At 42.1% G+C, this 19,432-nt stretch overlaps 1 pseudogene; it reads right to left on the bottom strand.

The window, feature by feature from the left end:
- Nucleotides 1-3,935: 3,935 nt before the first annotated feature.
- On the bottom strand, nt 3,936-5,923 carry LOC143962221 (small nuclear ribonucleoprotein F pseudogene; annotated as a pseudogene).
- Nucleotides 5,924-19,432: the final 13,509 nt, after the last annotated feature.

Below are 19,432 nucleotides of genomic sequence, written 5' to 3'. Positions count from 1 at the left end.
TGTGCTTATTGGCATATAGGAAATTATGGTGTGTCTTATGTGCACATATGTGTATTACCATGTATATATTTATTCCTGGTAATTTCTGTGATTGAGGTTCCACTATACTGAGTTTGTGATACAAATCTTTTTACTTTGTATAATCTGACATTTTTGATAAGCATAATCTGGCATTTAATATTTTTGCCAAATTTTTGCCAAATTTAAATCTGGCATGTAATATATTTGTTATTTTTTTATTTTTCACATCTGTTTTTGCTTTCCTGATATGAGGGTAGTGTATCTATCTTTAAATAATTTTATTGTTTCGCCTCTCCTTTTTTTCTTTTCTTTTTCCTTTTACTGGTTTCTGAGACCCGGAATTGTTATAGGTCCTGTTCGAATGGGTGCGCTTCGGCGCACGTCCATTTGCGCTCCACCGGCAACCTGTAGTGGGGCGTGTCTATTTGACGTCATTTTTGGTGTCTGATGTATCCCCACATTAAAGTTTTAGTTTATAAGGTGTGCGCTCCGGCGCACGTCTATTTGCATTCCATCAATAATTGGCATTGGGGCGTTTCTATTGACATCACTTCCGGGGTCTGACGCATCCCCACGTGGGAACTTTATATGTGTGGTGCGTCTCAGCTTTTGTTTGGCTGTAGCCCAGCGTAGACCGGACGTGATGTCTGAATGGCTTTGGGTCGTCCCTCTGATTGGCTGATTAGTTCACTGTTGCCCATGACCCGGAAGTGACGTGTTGTACATGGCGTCACGGTTTTTAAATACTCATTTTTCTGGGTCATAGAACGTTCGTAAAGTCAGCTGTGATACTGATTATGGAAGGTCTTATTCTCAATATTTCGGGACATATGATTATGGGGTTGTTTATGTAATAACACGGCAATGAGGCGTGGAACGCACGCCGGACGCCATGTCAAACCGGAAGTAACATGCGGTGACACAGGCAGATCGAATTTTCGCCCAGATTGGTATGTCTAGTATATAAGTAAGTGGTTTGCAGTGGAGTAGTACCCCAGATGACGTATTTTGAGGACGAAACGCGTCGGGACTCCTACTGCAGCTCTATTTTTATATGATATAAGCGCTTAATTCATTGGATACATGTACAGTGGTGTGAAAAAGTGTTTGCCCCCTTCCTCATTTCCTGTTCCTTTGCATGTTTGTCACACTTAAGTGTTTCGAAACATCAAACCAATTTAAACAATAGTCAAGGACAACACAAGTAAACACAAAATGCAATTTGTAAATGAAGGTGTTTATTATTAAAGGTGAAAAAAAATCCAAACCATCATGGCCCTGTGTGAAAAAGTGATTGCCCCCCTTGTTAAAACATACTATAACTGTGGTTGTCCACACCTGAGTTCAATTTCTCTAGCCACACCCAGGCCTGATTATTGCCACACCTGTTCACAATCAAGGCATCACTTAAATAGGAGCTGCTTGACACAGTAAGGTCCACCAGAAGATCCTTAAAAGCTACACATCATGCCGAGACCCAAAGAAATTCAGGAACAATTGAGAAAGAAAGTAATTGAGATCTATCAGTCTGGAAAGGGTTATAAAGCCATTTCCAAAGCTTTGGGAATCCAGCGAACCACAGTGAGAGCCATTATCCACAAATGGCGAAGACATGGAACAGTGGTGAACCTTCCCAGGAGTGGCAGGCCGCCCAAAATTACCCCAAGAGCGCAGCGACGACTCATCCAAGAGGTCACAAAAGACCCCACAACAACGTCCAAGGAACTGCAGGCCTCACTTGCCTCAGTTAAGGTCAGCGTTCATGCCTCCACCATCAGGAAAAGACTGGGCAAAAATGGCCTGCATGGCAGAGTTCCAAGGAGAAAACCACTGCTGAGCAAAAAGAACATCAAAGCTCGTCTCAATTTCTTCACAACACATCTTGATGATCCCCAAGACTTTTGGGACAACATTCTGTGGACCGATGAGACAAAAGTGGAACTCTTTGGAAGGTGTGTGTCCAAGTATATCTGGCGTAGAAGGAACACTGCATTTCATAAAAAGAACATTATACCAACAGTAAAATATGGTGGTGGTAGTGTGATGGTCTGGGGCTGTTTTGCTGCTTCAGGACCTGGAAGACTTGCCGTGATAAAAGGAACTATGAATTCTGCTGTCTACCAAGAGATCCTGAAGGAGAATGTCCGACCATCTGTTCGTGTACTCAAGCTGAAACGAACTTGGGTTCTGCAGCAGGACAATGATCCTAAACACACCAGCAAGTCCACCACCGAATGGCTGAAGAAAAACAAAATGAAGACTTTGGAGTGGCCTAGCCAAAGTCCTGACCTGAATCCTATTGAGATGTTGTGGTATGACCTTAAAAAGGCCGTTCATGCTCGAAAACCCTCTAATGTAACTGAATTAGGACAATTCTGCAAAGATGAGTGGGCCAAAATTCCTCCAGGACTCTGTAAAAGCCTCATTGCACGTTATCGCAAACGCTTGGTTGCAGTTGTTGCTGCTAAGGGTGGCCCAACCAGTTATTAGGTTTAGGGGGCAATCACTTTTTCACACAGGGCCATGATGGTTTGGATTTTTTTTCACCTTTAATAATAAACACCTTCATTTACAAATTGCATTTTGTGTTTACTTGTGTTGTCCTTGACTATTGTTTAAATTGGTTTGATGTTCCGAAACACTTAAGTGTGACAAACATGCAAAGGAACAGGAAATGAGGAAGGGGGCAAACACTTTTTCACACCACTGTAAGTTCATTACTTATTTTATTAAAAATCTTTTAAACGGATTTACACTATTGTGGCCCTCATTTTCTCTTTGTATGAGTTCTACAATGTGGGTTGGAGTTTAAAGCGGAAGATTTTTCCATCGTTTGAGTACCTGGTTGAAAATTCCCTGGAGAGTCTTTTTATGTTGGATAGCTCTATACAAGAGTGTTCAAAAGCCTGATTGATCCTTCGAATGTGTATTCGTTTGGATCCATTCAATTTGGTAAGCTTACATCCTATTTGGTGATGGAAATGCCACAGGGTGCCTGCATGTGGTCTTCATAAGAAGAAGGTGGATGGTTCTTTCCCTCTCACGTGTGGATTGGATTTAATTCAAAACGAATAATAGACTTTTTCTGTATATCATTTATTGATTTTCTTGGACTTTTTCACATTCACTATATATTTTTTTCACGAATCTATGCAAGTGTGGTGCAGTTTGAGAAGCATCATTGAATGTCATTTAATTTTGACACTTATATAATATTGTTATATCACTAAGTAGTTATAAATAGGTTACTTTTCTTTTTTTTTTATAGCGCTACACTATGTTTTCACTTGAAAAATAGGGGGTCGTCTTATACGCCCAGTCGTCTTATACGCCGGCAAATACGGGTATTTGAGAGAGTTTAGTTATACTTTAAGAAGTGCTAAATATATTACAGTTCATTTTATTTCTAGAGCAGCTACAGCCTAAGTACAAAAGCCCATCCCTGCCGGCAGCTGCAAATTGGGACCCTTGCTTTCTGTGGGATAGAGGTCCAACTCACTTCCTACTGAATCAGACCAATAGCTCTGCAACCAGCAAAGCTAATTTACCCTGCTAGAGTTGGGCCAAACACCCCTTGTGTTCAGTTTGCACCAGAAATCTTGAACATCGCAAAAAAGCGGACCCGAACCCCGATTCCTAGTAAAGCCCATGGGACCTGAACTTAATAAAACAAAAGTGCTTATTTTGACTTTGGCTGGAAATAACTAATTTTTGCACTGCAGTGAGCAGCCTTATGTGAAAAAGCCAAATTATAGTACACTCTGAACAAGATTAACAATTTTGTAACCCTATAGAGGTACTCTTGAAAAAAAATATGTTTATTTTTCTTAACAAAACATAGAAAAACAATGTCCAACAATAACCTCAAAAGCGAAGTTTCAAAATAAATTTACAAAGCTAATTTGGAAATTGCTTTATTCTCTCACCTCGCCATCTTCTTCCTCCTCTTCTACTCTTTGTATATACAATACATTATTACACCTTATAAGAACTGCTCCAAGATGTCCAGACAATGCCCCATCAATATACTCTTCTGTATTGGCGAGCTGCATGCTCATGTAGCCATCCACAGAGACCAGGTATCCCTTGTATTCCATACCCCACTTCAGTTTCACCATTACTGGCTTACCAGTAAGGCCATTAAGGAACGGTTTTGGTTTTAGTGGCAAACTTTCTGCCACTGAAGCCACCGCTAATCTACAGAGCAGTGAAAGGAAGAAAAATGTCTCAGTGGAATGCTCCAAGACCACACCGCCGGAGAGAGCAGGAAATGGCTAGAGGTACTCTTCATAAAAGCAACAATTGGCCTTTCTGTAAAAAAATTTAAAGTATATGCACCTGTCAAACAGGTGCGGAAAAATTGGGCTTTGGGTGTTGATGGTGCCTTCACACCATAACCCTATAAAGGTACTCTTGATGAAAGCAAGAATTGGCCTTGCTATAAAAAATTTAAATGATATGCACCTGTCAAACCTGTGCCCATAAAACCTACACCAAAACATTTCTTCCAGATAAAATCAACACACACAAAGCTAGGCAGCCTAGACAGTCTTGCAGAGATTCCAGATCCCAAAAACATTTAATAAGCTACATTGGCATCAGGGGTTTGATAACTGCTGCTAATCCAGAATGGATTCATTTTGACAAATGTCAGCCAGTCAATGGAATCTGTGGACAGACACGCTCTTTCATCTGTCAAAAAACCTCTGGCAGCACTGAATGCCCGTTCGGAAAGCATGCTGGATACAGTGCATCCCAGAAGCTCAATTGCATACTGGCCAAGTTCTGGCCAGTGGTATTTTCTTATGACACTGTAACCCAGTGGATTGTCTACTGCGGAAGATGACAGCACTTGGCAAGGAGGACTACATTTTTTTTTAAATGCTTAATCACTTAGGGGGCCCCTTCTCTACTGCTCCTCCTTTGACCAACAGAAGCCTCAAAACTACCTTTTCTATGAGACTGTAACCTACTAAAGTCTGGAAAGGTATTGCATAAACTTTTTAAGGTGTCCTCAAGATATTTCATCCCGTGCTCCCTCTGCGAGGGCAGAATGAGTTCCGAGATTGTGGTTGGCAAGTAGGGTTGCCGACCAGTTATGATCCTTCTCCTTGATGGCACAAATTCTCGGGTCCTTTTGTAGGCTTTAAAGAATAAGTGAGCCCATGCACTGCAAGTTTGTGGAGGCATGAGAAGCAGAGTCCTCGGGGGTACTGAGGATTACACTATCTGGTACTGCCTCCCCCCAGCTATGTACTATTCCCAAGGTTTCTGGGGATTAAAAACCATCTCTTAAGGTTTGACATACAGTATGTATTCCTCTGCTTCAATGCCTCCAAAACTGCCAGAATCGTCCTCCTTCTTCTCCTTCTTCTCCTCTTGTGTGTTCTGTGGCATCGCAAGAATTGTGTTTGCATACAGTGGGCAAAGGAAGTCCTCCTCTTCCTCCCACTGATGTCCCTTGAGTGCCCTGTCCATAATGCCACGCAGAGTATGCTACTGCAGGAACACTAGAGGGATAGTGTCACTGATGCATGCATTGTCACGGCTCACCATTCTTGTCGCTTTCTCAAATTTTGACAGTACAGTGCATGCATCCTTTATCAGCAGCCATTGGCATGGGGAAAAAGCCCGGGGCTCCTCTGAGCCTGTCCTTCTGCCGTACTCATGGTTGCCACCAGCTGTATGGAGATGTGGTGGCAAAACAAGCTTCAGTACTGAGCCCTGTCCTGCATCCTTCCTAGATGTAAGCAGAGTTATCCAGTGTGCGGTGACCAAAATATATTGTCCCTGACCATGCTTGCTGGACCATATGTCAGCAGTAAGGTGGACCTTGCTGCTGACTGCCTGGCCCAATGATGCCAAAACATTGCCTTTTAGGTGATGGTACAGAACCTGCCATTGTGGTACCACACATTCTGCAAATTCGCAGAAGGGGGCAGAAGCCACCAGACGGAAGGCCAGGAGTTGTAAAGCCAGCAGTTTTGACAAGTTGGAATTTAGACACTGGGCATGTGGGGGGCAGGGAGTGTTTTTTTTTTTTGATGTAGCAGCTGGGGCAGAGAAATTTGCCTGCTATACTCTACAGCTGGTGGTGTGCTGTGGACCTGGAAGTGTTGCAAGGACCTGTGACACCCTTTGCTATACTATCTTCCCTGTCAGAGGTCATGAGACATAGCCAGGGGTAGATATGAAAGGTGAGAAGTTAGGAGGAGAAGGATTGTGTCCCTATTGTGTGGCTTTCAGGTGCTCTTGCCAATGGGCTGAGTGGTGGAGGTTAAATGCTTTTGCAAGCATGTGGTACCCAAATTGCTGGTGTTTTTGCCACACTTGATCTGCTTGCGGCAGAGATTGCAAATTGCAACAGTGTAATCGGCTGCACATGTGCTAAAAAAGGCTCACACAGCTGAGCTGTGGGAAAGGGTCCAGGAGATAACAGCGCCATAATCTTATGGAATAGGGTGGCTGCTCTCTACTATTCAATGATGGCTGCCTCTGGTGGACATCCTGCCTTGTTGGGGTTGAACCTTCCCCTCACTTTCCTCCTTTGCTCTTTCTGGCACCCAAGTCACATCAGTGACCTCATCATCATCATCCCCACCATCCTCATCATCACTGGAGCCAACTTGGCAATAGGTTGTGGCTCAGGGAACATGACTTCCAATAAAAAAGGGGTCAGGCACAGGGGCGTAACTAGAAATTACAGGGCCCCACAGCAAAATGTTGTATGCCCCCCCCCCCGCAAACAGCCCCCCCACAAAAAAATGAACTAATGCCATTGAACAACAGATTACCACACTCATGTGGCACAGTACCCAGGCAACAGCTTATATTAATTTCGAACAACAAAACAAAAATTTGCCAATAAAATCTACAAGTTACATTCAGTACATTAAAGTGTAAGTAAAGTAAAAAAAGTTTTTTCCAAGTTTTGCACCCCCACAACTAACGCCCCAGTGCAAAACAGGTGCAAAACAGATGACAGTCTGTCTCCCACTCCCTTTCTACCTCCTGTCCAGACTTCAGAGCCTCCTCATGTGCCGAAAATGATGTTCCTTCTCAGGTGTGCTTAAGCATTCTGCCCTGCCCACTCTGCTCCCGACTACTCTGCTATCTGTTCCTGCCTCCTGCTATATGCGGCTGCGTGTGTCGGGACACACCTGGACTCACGGGGCCGGGAGGCTTAACAGTAAACTTACATTCCTCACCTGGCATAGTTGCCAACATTGTAAAAAAACTTTATAGGGACACTTTTTTGTCTGTGGGCGGAGTCTTATTCCGTGCTTCCTTACATCTCAGGTGTCCCCAGGGGAGTGCTTCCTTACATCTCAGATGTCCCCAGCAGAGTGCTTCCTTACATCTCAGGTGTCACTGTCCCCAGCCAGTGGAGTGCTTCCTTACATCTCAGTTGTTATTGTCCCCAGCCAGCGAAGTGCTTCCTTACATCTCAAGTGTCACTGTCCCCAGCCAGCGGAGTGCTTCCTTACATCTCAGGTGTCACTGTCCCCAGCCAGCGGAGTGCTTCCTTACATCTCAGGTGTCAATGTCCCCAGCCAGCAGAATGCTTCCTTACATCTCAGGTGTCACTGTCCCCAGCCAGCGGAGTGCTTCCTTACATCTCAGGTGTCACTGTCCCCAGCCAGCGGAGTGCTTCTTTGCATCTCAAGTGTCCCCCCCCATTGGAGCCCTTCTATATCCCAGTCGGCCGGCTACAATAGAAATTGAGTTGCTGCACCACCCACCCCCCACCCCTTTTCACAGCAGTCCACAGATGACAGACAGACCAGGGGCGGGGGGTGGGCGGTGCTGCAGCCCTATCTCTTTCTAACTTGTCTGGTCTTCTGGAAAATGGCAGCCATCGGAGACATTATCTCCACTGCCCATGGACCTCTAGCGGCAGTGGGCGGTGAAAAATTGTGAAAAAAGGTGATATCTATTGGAAACTATGACTTGGTCCCACTTGGCTGTTGGCCCCATAGCACCCATGTGGATCGCTATGGTGCTAGTTCCGCCACTGGTCAGGCACGGGACAAAAAAATGCAGTAACCAAAAAAAAAAAAAAAAAGAAGGGGGGTTTACAGCACTGTATACAGCATTAATGTTATGTAATGCTGTGCTAAACACTGCACTACACTAACACTACACTGACACTACACTATACTCACACTACACTAACACTGCACTGACACACTACACTGACACTACACTATACTCACACTTTACGCACACTACACTGACACACTACACTCTACTAACACTATACTTAGACTACACTAATATTACACTGACACTCTACACTCAGAATCACAATAACACACTAACTTGCTAATAGCAAACAGAGCCCTGCTCTGGCTGGGAGGAGAATCAGAAAGACAATAGTGAATATTAATTCGCTATTGTCACACAAATGGGTGTACTCAGGGCGCAGAGCCCACCCTTTTCTGAAGCCTATTAGAGCCTCTGGCTCTAATCACATGCTTCTAAAAATAAACAAGAAAAAAAACATTGGCATACATGTGTCCGTTGCCTCGCATGTAGATTAGGGGACCGGACGCATGGATAGGGAGGCGGCACCCCTGCGCCCTGTATTACGGGCCGCCACTGTTTAGCTGGCTGAAACTGAATTTGTGCTGAACAAAAAGAACTTGTAACTAAATTGTACAATGTAATGAAAATGGAAAAACAAGTCAGTAGCATTTAAATCTCTTTTGCTTATAGCTTTCTTCGGAATCTGTGGTAGCTTTCCTTAGAATTTGAATTAAAGAAGGGTAAAAAATTGTCAAAGTGATACCTTTCAGTGGCTAACCCAAAATATAAAAAAAAATGTAAAAAAATTGTATTGAAGTAATGTAACGATAGTTCACAACAACCCAGAGGGACCCGTGCCAAACCGGGTACACTCACAGTTCCAACTATTAAAGACGATAGGTATCAGCCAGGTTGACAGTGTCTGTTAAGAGAGTGGAATGCGGTCTGGCCATCTGGTGCCTAAGTGGGGCGATGTACAAGGAGTTGCAACGCTTTATCTCCTTGTCAGGAACCTTTCCCTAATGTTAGTGCTTTCCTTAACAGGCGGGGTACCTGTCCCAACCCTACCAACTCACAAAAATTGCACCAAGCCTGGGAGCTAGGGCCTTAAGTAGGCTCTACGTGATCCAAGATGGCTTCTGGAGTCACATGGGGTAATAGCATCCAATTTGGGTGTTTGCCCAATGAACCCAGGAAACCATAGAGGAACTGTGTTCCTCTGGACTTCCTCTCCAGCTTCAGGGTCTTGGCACCTTCCAAAGAATATAAGGGGTCACAGTTAAAGTAATAAACAGTTAATTAAATAAATTGTTAACAAAGAAGTTGAGTCAAGACCTGATTCAATTGATGTCATTTTTAGACACAAATTTGTATCTTTATTGAAAGACAACAGCAGCTTTTCTCCAATGTTCTGGTATCTAGTGTGTGCCAGCCTAAGGCCGCGTACACACGCGGGGACTGTTCGCCCAACTTTGTCCGCTGAACAGTGTTTCGGCGAACAGTCCGCTGAACAAGGTTTTTCGGAAATTCCGAAAAACTGTCCGCTGAAACTTTGAACACACGATCAGAATTCTCATCGGAAAAAGCTGCAATGGTTTTCCCGTCGGAATTCCAAAGGAATTCCTCTGAAACTGTCTTGCCTACACATGGTCACACCAAATTCCGACCGCCAAGAACGCGGTGACATACAACACGTAGGATGGGACTAGAAAACGGAAGTTACCTAGTAGCCAATAGCCATCTCGTAGTTGAATCTGAGCATGCGTGAGTTCTTGCGCGTCGGAATTGCATACACATGATCGGAATTTCCGATAGAAAGTTTTTCCATCGGGAAAATTGAGAACATGCTATCAAATTTTTGCTGCCAGGAATTCAGCCAGCTAAATTCCGATGGAGCATACACACGGTCGCATTTTCCGATGAAAAGCTCTTATCGGTCTTTTGCTGGCCGAAATTCCGATCGTGTGTACATGGCATTAGACGGCAGCTTCATTGTGTGTAAAGAATAGGAAGGTTTAGTTCCGCTTTAAGAAAGAGCAGAGAATAAACCAGGGAACACACTAGACTATCTTTTTGCAAACTTATGAACCGATCAGCTTTATAACAATTTAAAAAGCAGCCAATTCAACCAGGCGTAGAAGATAAATGGATAAAATATTGAGCCATTTGGCAGATATGACTGACATGTTCCTTTAAGTGAATCACATTCAGTTAAGTATATATCTAGTATAACAAACAAAACAAAAACAGCTTTAGATTCTGTTTTCCTTTTAGACACTGCCCTGCTATTGTTTTCCCAGTAAACGCTATGCAATCTATGTGTTCGGGCTGAATTTAATAATGATCTTATCAGCTTGCATGGCATGAGAAGAGCTTTGTTGATAATCATTTTAGTTGATTGCACTTTATCCAGATTCTTGCAATTGCTAACATTTTATCGCTAAAAGAATAGTATTATACAATGTTGAGTCTCAGGCGTTTCCTTTTTGTATTTCAAACACAAAGAAGCACACCTGTGCATACTTCATACATTCTTACATGTAATAGTATACAGATCCTGAAATACCATTCACATGGCATCATAGATGTGTACTGAACATATCCGATAACTAAAATACTTTTAGATTGTTAAAGGGATCTGACATATCAATGAATAATTATGTAAAGTGCATGTAAACCCTAAAGCCCCATACACACGATCAGAAATTCTGCCAGCAAAAGTTGGATGTGAGCTTTTGGTCAGAAATTCTGACCGTGTGTATGCTCCATCGGACTTTTGCTGGCAGAATTCCAGCCAGCAAAAGATTGAGAGCTGGTTCTCTATTTTTCGGTCAGAAAAAGTTCCGAACGGAAATTCCGATTGTCTGTACAAATTCCGACGCGCAAAATTCCTACACATGCTCGGAAACAATTTGGCACATGCTCTTAAGCATAGAACTTAATTTTCTCGGGTCGTCGTAGTCTTGTACATCACCGCATTCTTGACAGTCGAAAGTTCAGAGAACTTTTGTGTGACTGTGTGTATGCAAGCCAGGCTTCAGCGGAATTCCATCGGAAAAACCATCTAATGCCGCGTACACACGATCGGAATTCTCGTCGGAAAAATCTCTGATGGTTTTCCAGACGGAATTCTGACGGAATTCGGCTCAAGCTGTCTTGCCTACGCACGGTCACATCAAATTCCGATCATTTGTAACGCAGTGACGTACAACACGTACGACGGGATTAGAAAAAGGAAGTTCAATAGTCAGTAGCCAATAGCTTCTGTCTCGTAGTTAAATCTGAGCATGCGTGATTTTTGGCGTGTCTGAATTGCATACACACGATCAGAATTACCGATAGAAAGTTTTTCCGTTAGGAAAATTGAGAACATGCTATCAATTTTTTGGCTGGCGGAAATTCGGACAGCTAAATTCCGATGGAGCATACACACGGTCACATTTTCCAATGAAAAGCTCTCATCTGTCTTTTTCTGCCTGGAATTCCGATCGTGTGTACGCGGCATAAGTTTTTTCCGATGGAAAATACGCTCGTGTGTACGGGGCATAACAATAAGCTTCTTGAATTTGCCTACTTTTACTTTTACTGTTAAATATACAATTGAAAGCTTGTTGGAAACCAAGGGATTAATTTACTAAAGGCAAATAGACTGTACACACTTTATAAAGTGTAGTTGTACTCTGCAAGTGCAGTTACTCCCGAGCTTAGTAAATGAGGTAAATCTTCACTTTGTAAAGAGTACCCAATCATGTGTAATGCCGCGTACACACGACCGGACTTTTCAACATCAAAAGTCCGACGGAATGATTCCGGCAGACTATTCGATCGTGTGTGGGCTGCAGCGGACTTTTGATTTGCAAAAGTCTGACAGACTTTAGAAATGGAACATGTTTCAAATTTTTCTGACAGAACGCCGCCGGACCCAGTTCCTACCGAGAAATCCGCTCGTGTGTATGCTAGTCCGACGGACAAAAACCGACGCGAGGGCAACTATTGGCTACTGGCTATGAACTTCCTTATTCTAGTCCAGTCGTACGTCATCACGTTCGAATCCGTCGGACTTTGGTGTGATTGTGTGTGGCCAAGTCCGTTCATTCGGAAAGTCCGTCAGAACTCTGTCAGAACTCCGTCAGAACTCCGTCGAAAGTCTGTCGGACCTAGTCCCTCGAAAAGTCCGGTCGTGTGTACGCGGCATAAGGAAAATAAAAAAAGCTTGCACACGATTGGATGATGGAAGTTAACAGAGCTTCTGCTCATTTACTAAGCTTTGGAGCAGCTGCTCTTGTAGACTTATAAGGGGGCAAAAGGGGCTATTGACCCAGTACCCCCTGCCAGAGGGGACCCCAGACTTCCTTTGTAAAAAAAAAAAAAATTGCTATAAAATTGGTTTTAGTATTTTAAAAAATGTGTATGAATATAGAACAAGTTTAATAGTTTTGCGCTATGAGTACCCTTCTTCCTCTCTTAATAACCGGGTTGGATGGCTGAGCAATCGCTGTAGGACGATCGCTTAGCATGGTTCTGAGGAAAGATCCCCTGTGACAGTCACATTCGTATGCATTTGAGCATCTGCTGGTTTTGAAACTACCAACCATTACTTGTGGTGAGTTATTTAGTCGATTCTGGTGGTGGTTTGCACACTTGGAGCATGTGTCCTTCATTGGAGATGGGACCCATTTTCATCATAATGGTGGAAGTCAGAAGATTATTTGTTTGCACGGGACCCTTATATAAAAAAATTGGAGCAATATATGGATTGTTTTTTAAAATAAATAAGCACAGGGCACTTCTTATTTATGAACTGTTTTTGATTTTTACTTTTATGATAAAAAAAAGCACAGGACACTTAAAGCACAGGACATACTATATGGATTTTCGACATACTATATGGATTTTCGATTTTCGAAGAATTGATGACCTCACAATAACATTTTAGCTGATTGTACTGACATCATACAGATAGCTGCTACACCTAGAATATTTTGATACTTAATATTTCCTCTACAGAACAGTTAAACCTGACTTGAAAGAAAGGGATGAGGGCTTCCGGCAGATGTTTTACATTTCAACTTCTCATATTATTTTACAATTCGAGATGTTTGTTTTAAAATGACTGTGTCGCAGAATTTATTGCGTTCTTTACAAGAGACAAGTGGGTGGGACAAGGGAAAAGTTTGAAAATGTTGTAACGTGCCAGGCAACAGCCCCCACCCCATTGTGTGGGAGTTAACCACTTAAGGGCTGCCTGCCATAGATGTACTGTGGCAGGGCGGCTTTATTGCATGAAACGACATACCCTACGCTGTTTCGTGTAATAAATACTGAGCGGGTGCCAATGCGTGGTTCCAGCGCCTGCGATGTCTGCGGGCCACACGCGATTGCTCCACAGAGAGGCAGAATAGGGATCTGCCTATGTAAACCAGGCAGATCCCTGTTCTGACAGTAATCAGGAATAGCGATCTCTGTGTACCCCCTGTCAGTCCATCCCCCACACAGTTAGAAAGCACCACCCTAGGACATACTTAACCCTTTGATCGCCCCGGTGGTAACCCCTTCCCTGCCATTGTGATTTATACAGTGAAAAGTGTATTTTTTTTTTTTTTAGCACTGATCACTGTATTGGTGTCACTGGTCCCTAAAAATTGTCACTTAGGGTCAGATATGTCCACTGAAATTTTGCTGAAAATCGCTGATCGCTGCCATTACCAATAAAAACAATAAAAAAAAATGAAAAGTCCTAAATCTATCCCCTATTTTGTAGACACTATAACTTTTGCCAAACCAATCAATTTATGTTTATTGGGATTTTTTAACCCAAAATATATAGCAGAATACATATTGGCCTAAACTGATGAACAAATTCTTTTTTTTAGTTTATTTTTTGAATATGTATTATAGCAAAAAGTAAAAAATATAGTTTTTTTTCTTCAAAATTGTTGGTCTTTTTTTTTTTTTTTTTTGATCAAATACCACCAAAAGAAAGCTCTATTTGTGGGGAAAAAAAGGATGTCAATTTTATTTGGGTACAGCGCAGCACACCTGTGCAATTGTCGATTAAAGTAACACAGTGCAGTGCTGTATCGCAAAAAATGGCCTGATCATTAAGGTGATAAAACCTTCCATTCCTTAAGTACTTAATGACCAGCATCAATTTAATATTGTATTATATTATCGATTAATATTGTAGTGTGATGTATAACTGTGAGGTATGACTTGCCAAATAAAATTACCTGTGTAATGTGTATTCTTACAGTTAATAACATTAAGGAGAAAAAAATCTGTGTCTTCTTCGGAACCTAAAATGCCATTTATCATTTATTTCAATAACATTTTTTGTTGAGGGACCTCCAAACTTGAAGTGCGCTGGGCCCCCAAAGGGCTAAATCCGGCACTGCCCATAGGGGTGGCTGTTCTGTAGTTATGCCCTAGAGTGACAACACTACTCCTTTATGGTAAGTTTTGTCACTCCGGGAGTGTGATACTGCGGGTAGAAATAAATGGGAACCTTGAAAAAAAAGAAAACTGATGGAGCCACCTGGTAAGCTGCAGTACATTACATTTTTTCTTGGGTTTAGATATTTAACCCTAAATAAACATTTCAAATAAAGCAAGTGTAACCCCAGTACGCAGTACTCCCAAAGGCACGGACTGGGCTGTGACAACTTACACAGCCACCCACAAATCTGCTGCTCTCTTTTTTTCCCCTTTTCTCAGCCGTAAGTGAAGTGTGTGGATTGGCTTCATAGGGAGAGATAGAGAGCTGGCCAGAGGACTCACGCACTTGACAGGGCTGCATTTGTACCCACAGCCATACCTGAAAAAGAGACAGCCCACTGCCCAGGATACAGGTGGGGGGGATTTGCTGTCCTCTACTGCTTGTATTTGTGAATAACCTAGCTATCACAGAATTGTATATCATTATGTATCAGTATTTCCTGTCTCTGGGATGCTGGCATGGAAACCCCAGAATGAGGAAGTGGAGAAAGAAAGTGTAGCTGAGATCCATGTCCCATTGGAAGAACTGTTGCTATTCCAGACCAGAAGCAGGGGTGATTAGGCAAATGTTCCTATGGTAATAGTGTACTATTGTTGCCATAGCTTCTGGGTGTATATATGTATATATTTAACAACTGGTAACCAAAGTATATCTGTTCCCTCGTTGTTATCTCACATGCACTATACCAGATATTTTGGTCTGTAACAGAGTGTTTGTATGTCGTGGTCACCTTGGCTGAAGTTAGTAGGTGAACCTGTTTATTGCAATAGAGTTTATATTCAGCTCTTTTTAGCTTCTTCTGGTCTAAGATTCTATAGCTAGTGTTAACTTAGGGTTCAGTAACCACAATAGGCTAGACGCAGGTTAGGCATCCAAAGGCCACTTCTGGTTGTTGGAATCTGGTTGCATGACAGATTAGACACTACTAGGGACTAAGCGCTTAGTAGATAGGCTGACACCATTGCCACACAACAGTTTCTGCTGATGAAAAGCTGTGACACCAAGACAAACACTGCATTCTGATCAACCTCAGGGGTCACTGCAACTGGATTTTGCTGCAACATTCATCTGGAGTTCTCTATTAATAACTGTAAATACTTGGGTATATTATCACAATTTCATCATGACTCTTGTTGGGCTGATAATACCTGTATGTTCATTGGATGTTTGTACTATTATTAACCTCCCTGGCGGTACGATTATTTCGGATTTTAGGTGCTAAAAGCGGTACCATTATTTTGCATGAAAATTTGGCGTTTTATATTGTAGTCCTGCAATTCTTAGGAATAACTCTCTTAAATCTGTCCAAACCAGAGTCTAGCAGACATCCCGGATATGATAAAGTTTGAAAAATTAAATCATAAATTATAATATAATAAATAATTATAAATAATTGTACCAAATAATAATATAACAATAATAAAAATTATTCAATAATGTAATCAAATCAAAAACACTGAAATTTGCTCAGTTGCAGAATTGTCACTGTCATTACTTTTCAGTATTTGATGACGGATCTCCCCACAAATCGCTATCGCTCAATTCTGCGAGTGATTCTAATTTATTATCGCTGTTTTCTAGCTGGTCTAAAATCATTTTTGATGTACAGTGACAGTTTTGGTTGCTATGGGCAATCTCCAGTTTCCTGGCATAAAGAACAGTTTCTATTATATAAAACTGCATGCAGGACACTGGACAGACCACTAGGGACAACGGGGATGTGAAATATTTACATACAGCAATGTAATCTGTAAGATTACATTATACTGTATGTTTACTGTTTGTTTCACTTTTTGAATTTGGCGCCGATCTCCGTGCCCGTGCGTCGCAACGCTCGCAGGGCACGGAGATCGGCGATGTAATGCATCGAGCGAGACACGGCTCGCTCGTACAGCGGGGAGACAACGCTGGATCCGAGGGAGAAGGTAAGTAAACCTCCTCCTGGATCCAGCGATGCAGTCCCGAGTCTGACTCGGGGATACCGCTCTTGGTATAAAAAATCCACCCCGAGTCAGACTCGGGAATACCGTCAGGGGGGTTAATCTTTTCTCAACCACTTGCCCACCAGGAGATTAACCCTTCTTCATGACCAGGCCATTTTTTTTTCTGTTTAGCAGTGCATTACTTTAACTGACAATTGTGTGGTCATGCAATGCTGTACACAAATTAAATTTATATCAATTTATGTCAACAAATAGAGCATTCATTTGGTTGTATTTTGATCACCACTAAGTTTTTTTATTTTTTGTGCTATAAATGAAAAAAGACCAACATTTATGAAAAGAAAACCCCAATATTTTTTACTTTCTGCTATAAAACATATCTAATAAAAAATGTAATTTCTTCATATATTCTGCTACATATTTTTGGTAAAAAAAATCCAAATAAGCGTATATTGATTCGTTTACGGGAACGTTATAGAGTCTACAAACTATGGTACAAATATTGGATATTTTTTTGTAATTTTTTATACTAGTAATGGGGGTGATCAGAGACTTATAGTGGGACTGCGATAGGAGGGCAGGCAGTCTGACACTAACTGACACTTTGTGGGAACCAGTGACACTAATACAGTGATCAGGGAAACAAAAATCAGCACATCCCCAACAACAGGACAGAGCTCTGTCCTGTCTTCCTCCTCGCTGATCAGTGGGTGCCGGCAGTCATCCATTGGCAGGCACCCGCTGATCGGCTTGTGCTGTGACTAATCACAGTACAGCGGGCACATATGTCTGTCCCCTACCCGGACGTGCTGTAACACATACTAGCTAAGTAGCTAAGTGATCCGGGACAGGAGAGCCACTCTGCCAGCAAACTCATACATGAGGTGGTTGGCAAGTGGTTATATAAAGTTTGTAATATTTCCATGCTGGTGTGCATCTATATACTTATGGTTAATGTTATATGCTGGTTGCAGTAATCCTTCTGCGCCCATTTGCTCTGATTAGATTACTGGTTAATTTCCCAGGAAGGGAATCTCCTCTGTTCACAGAGACACTGCAGATTTTATTATCAAACCCACTCTTCCACTTTGCGAAGGTTCTGGTTCTCTTATTTAACTTCAGGTTTAGCACAATATCCTGTTGGAGAAGGCCATTTCTCATACTATCCACAAAAGATGGCTACACTTTGTATTCCTGCAACCAATCACTTAATGCTTACTGGTTGAGCCACATTTCTGTATGTTAGTGACAAATGCTTAAGCATGGAATGTGACCTGAAACCTAAACAAAAAGACAATAGTTTGGAAAGCATGAAATAATGTTTATTTTGGAGACAACTATACAAAGTAAAACATATTGATAAATTGTGCAGTAAATACAGCAAGCAATACTGTAATTTCACACTTTCAGTTTTCAACTGGACAGATGGTCCATAATGCACTGCAAAAAATTATGTCCAGTGTGTATATATATATATACAGTGCCTTGAAAAAAGTATTCATACCTGTTGATATTTTCCACATTTTGTCATGTTACAAACAAAAACGGAAATGTATTTAATTGAGATTTTATGTGATAAACCAACATAAAGTGGCACATAAATGTGAAGTGGAAGAAAAATGATAAATGGTTTTCAAAATGTTTTACAAATAAATATGTGAAAAGTGTGGCGTGCATTTGTGTTCAGCCCCCCTGAGTCAATACTTTGTAGAACTCTCTTTCGTTGCAATTACAGCTGTAAGCCCCTGTACACACGGTCTGAGATTTTGCCAACCAAATCCGTCGGATTTTGTCCGTCGGATTTAGTCCAATGGATTGTGTCCGAAACTGTTGCATACACATGGTCAGGCCAAGTTGGCGAAAAATCCGATCTTTCAGAACGTGATGATGTAATTTCGTTACGATGGGACTACATTCAGGCTAGTAGCCAATAGCTTTGATGTAGGAATTTGATCTGAGCATGCGTGGCACTTGGTCCGATCAAAATGCTATACACATGATCGGATTAGGTCCGTCCAGCCCAGTTGGTCGGGAAATATTTCCAACATGTTGGAAAATTGGGTTGGATGGAGATTCGGATGGAATCAGTCCGATGCATACCACACACAGTCGGATTATCTGACGACACGGTCCGATAGGACACATTCCGACAGATTCTCCGACCGTGTGTACAGGGCTTTAGTCTTCTTGGGGATGTCTCAATTAGATTTAGGTCTGGACTTTGACTGGGCCATTCTAACACATGAATATGCTTTGATCTAAACCATTCCAATCTAGCTCTGGCTGTATGTTTAGGGCCGTTGCCCTGCTACAAGGTGAACCTCTGTACTAGTATCAAGTCTTGCAGACTCTTATGCTGTATACACACGAGCGGAATGTCTGACAGAAAAAGTCAGACGGGAGCTTTTCATCGTATATTCCGATCGTGTATATGCCCCATGGGACTTTTTACGTAGAAAATTCTGACGGACATAGAAATAGAACGAACATGTGCTAAATATTTCCCAGGGAACCAATGCCTATCGGGAAAACCGCCCATCTGTATGCTGTTCCGACGGACCAAAAACAACGCATGCTCTGAAGCAAGTACGAGACGGAAGCTATTGGCTACTGGCTATTGAACTTCTGTTTTCTAGTCCCGTCATACAATACCGCGTTCTTGATGGTCGGACTTTGGTGGGATCGATTGGTGTGATCCCCTGATGAAGTCACGTGATGTGATGTCACGCGTAGGGACGGGAAGGAAGCTGACTGTGGATGCACTTTCTGCTGATTACTAGAAAAAGGCTTTTTTCTATCTATTAATGTGTGAGTACCCTGTGTATGAAATTTTTTAATAAATGCTATTTGTAAAATACTACACTATGGTATCCCCTTAATCTATTGGGTCCTCTGGAGCAATAAGAATACAATTTAAAGGAGAAGGCGACCGAATTTACCAGGA

The sequence above is a fragment of the Lithobates pipiens genome, unplaced genomic scaffold (genome assembly GCF_037356315.1).
Source record: "Lithobates pipiens isolate NorthernLeopardFrog02 unplaced genomic scaffold, aLitPip1_a1.2 Scaffold_8, whole genome shotgun sequence".
Lineage (NCBI taxonomy): Eukaryota > Metazoa > Chordata > Amphibia > Anura > Ranidae > Lithobates > Lithobates pipiens.
The sequence above is the reverse complement of the archived record's forward strand: the minus strand, read 5'-3'. Positions and strand labels throughout refer to the sequence as shown.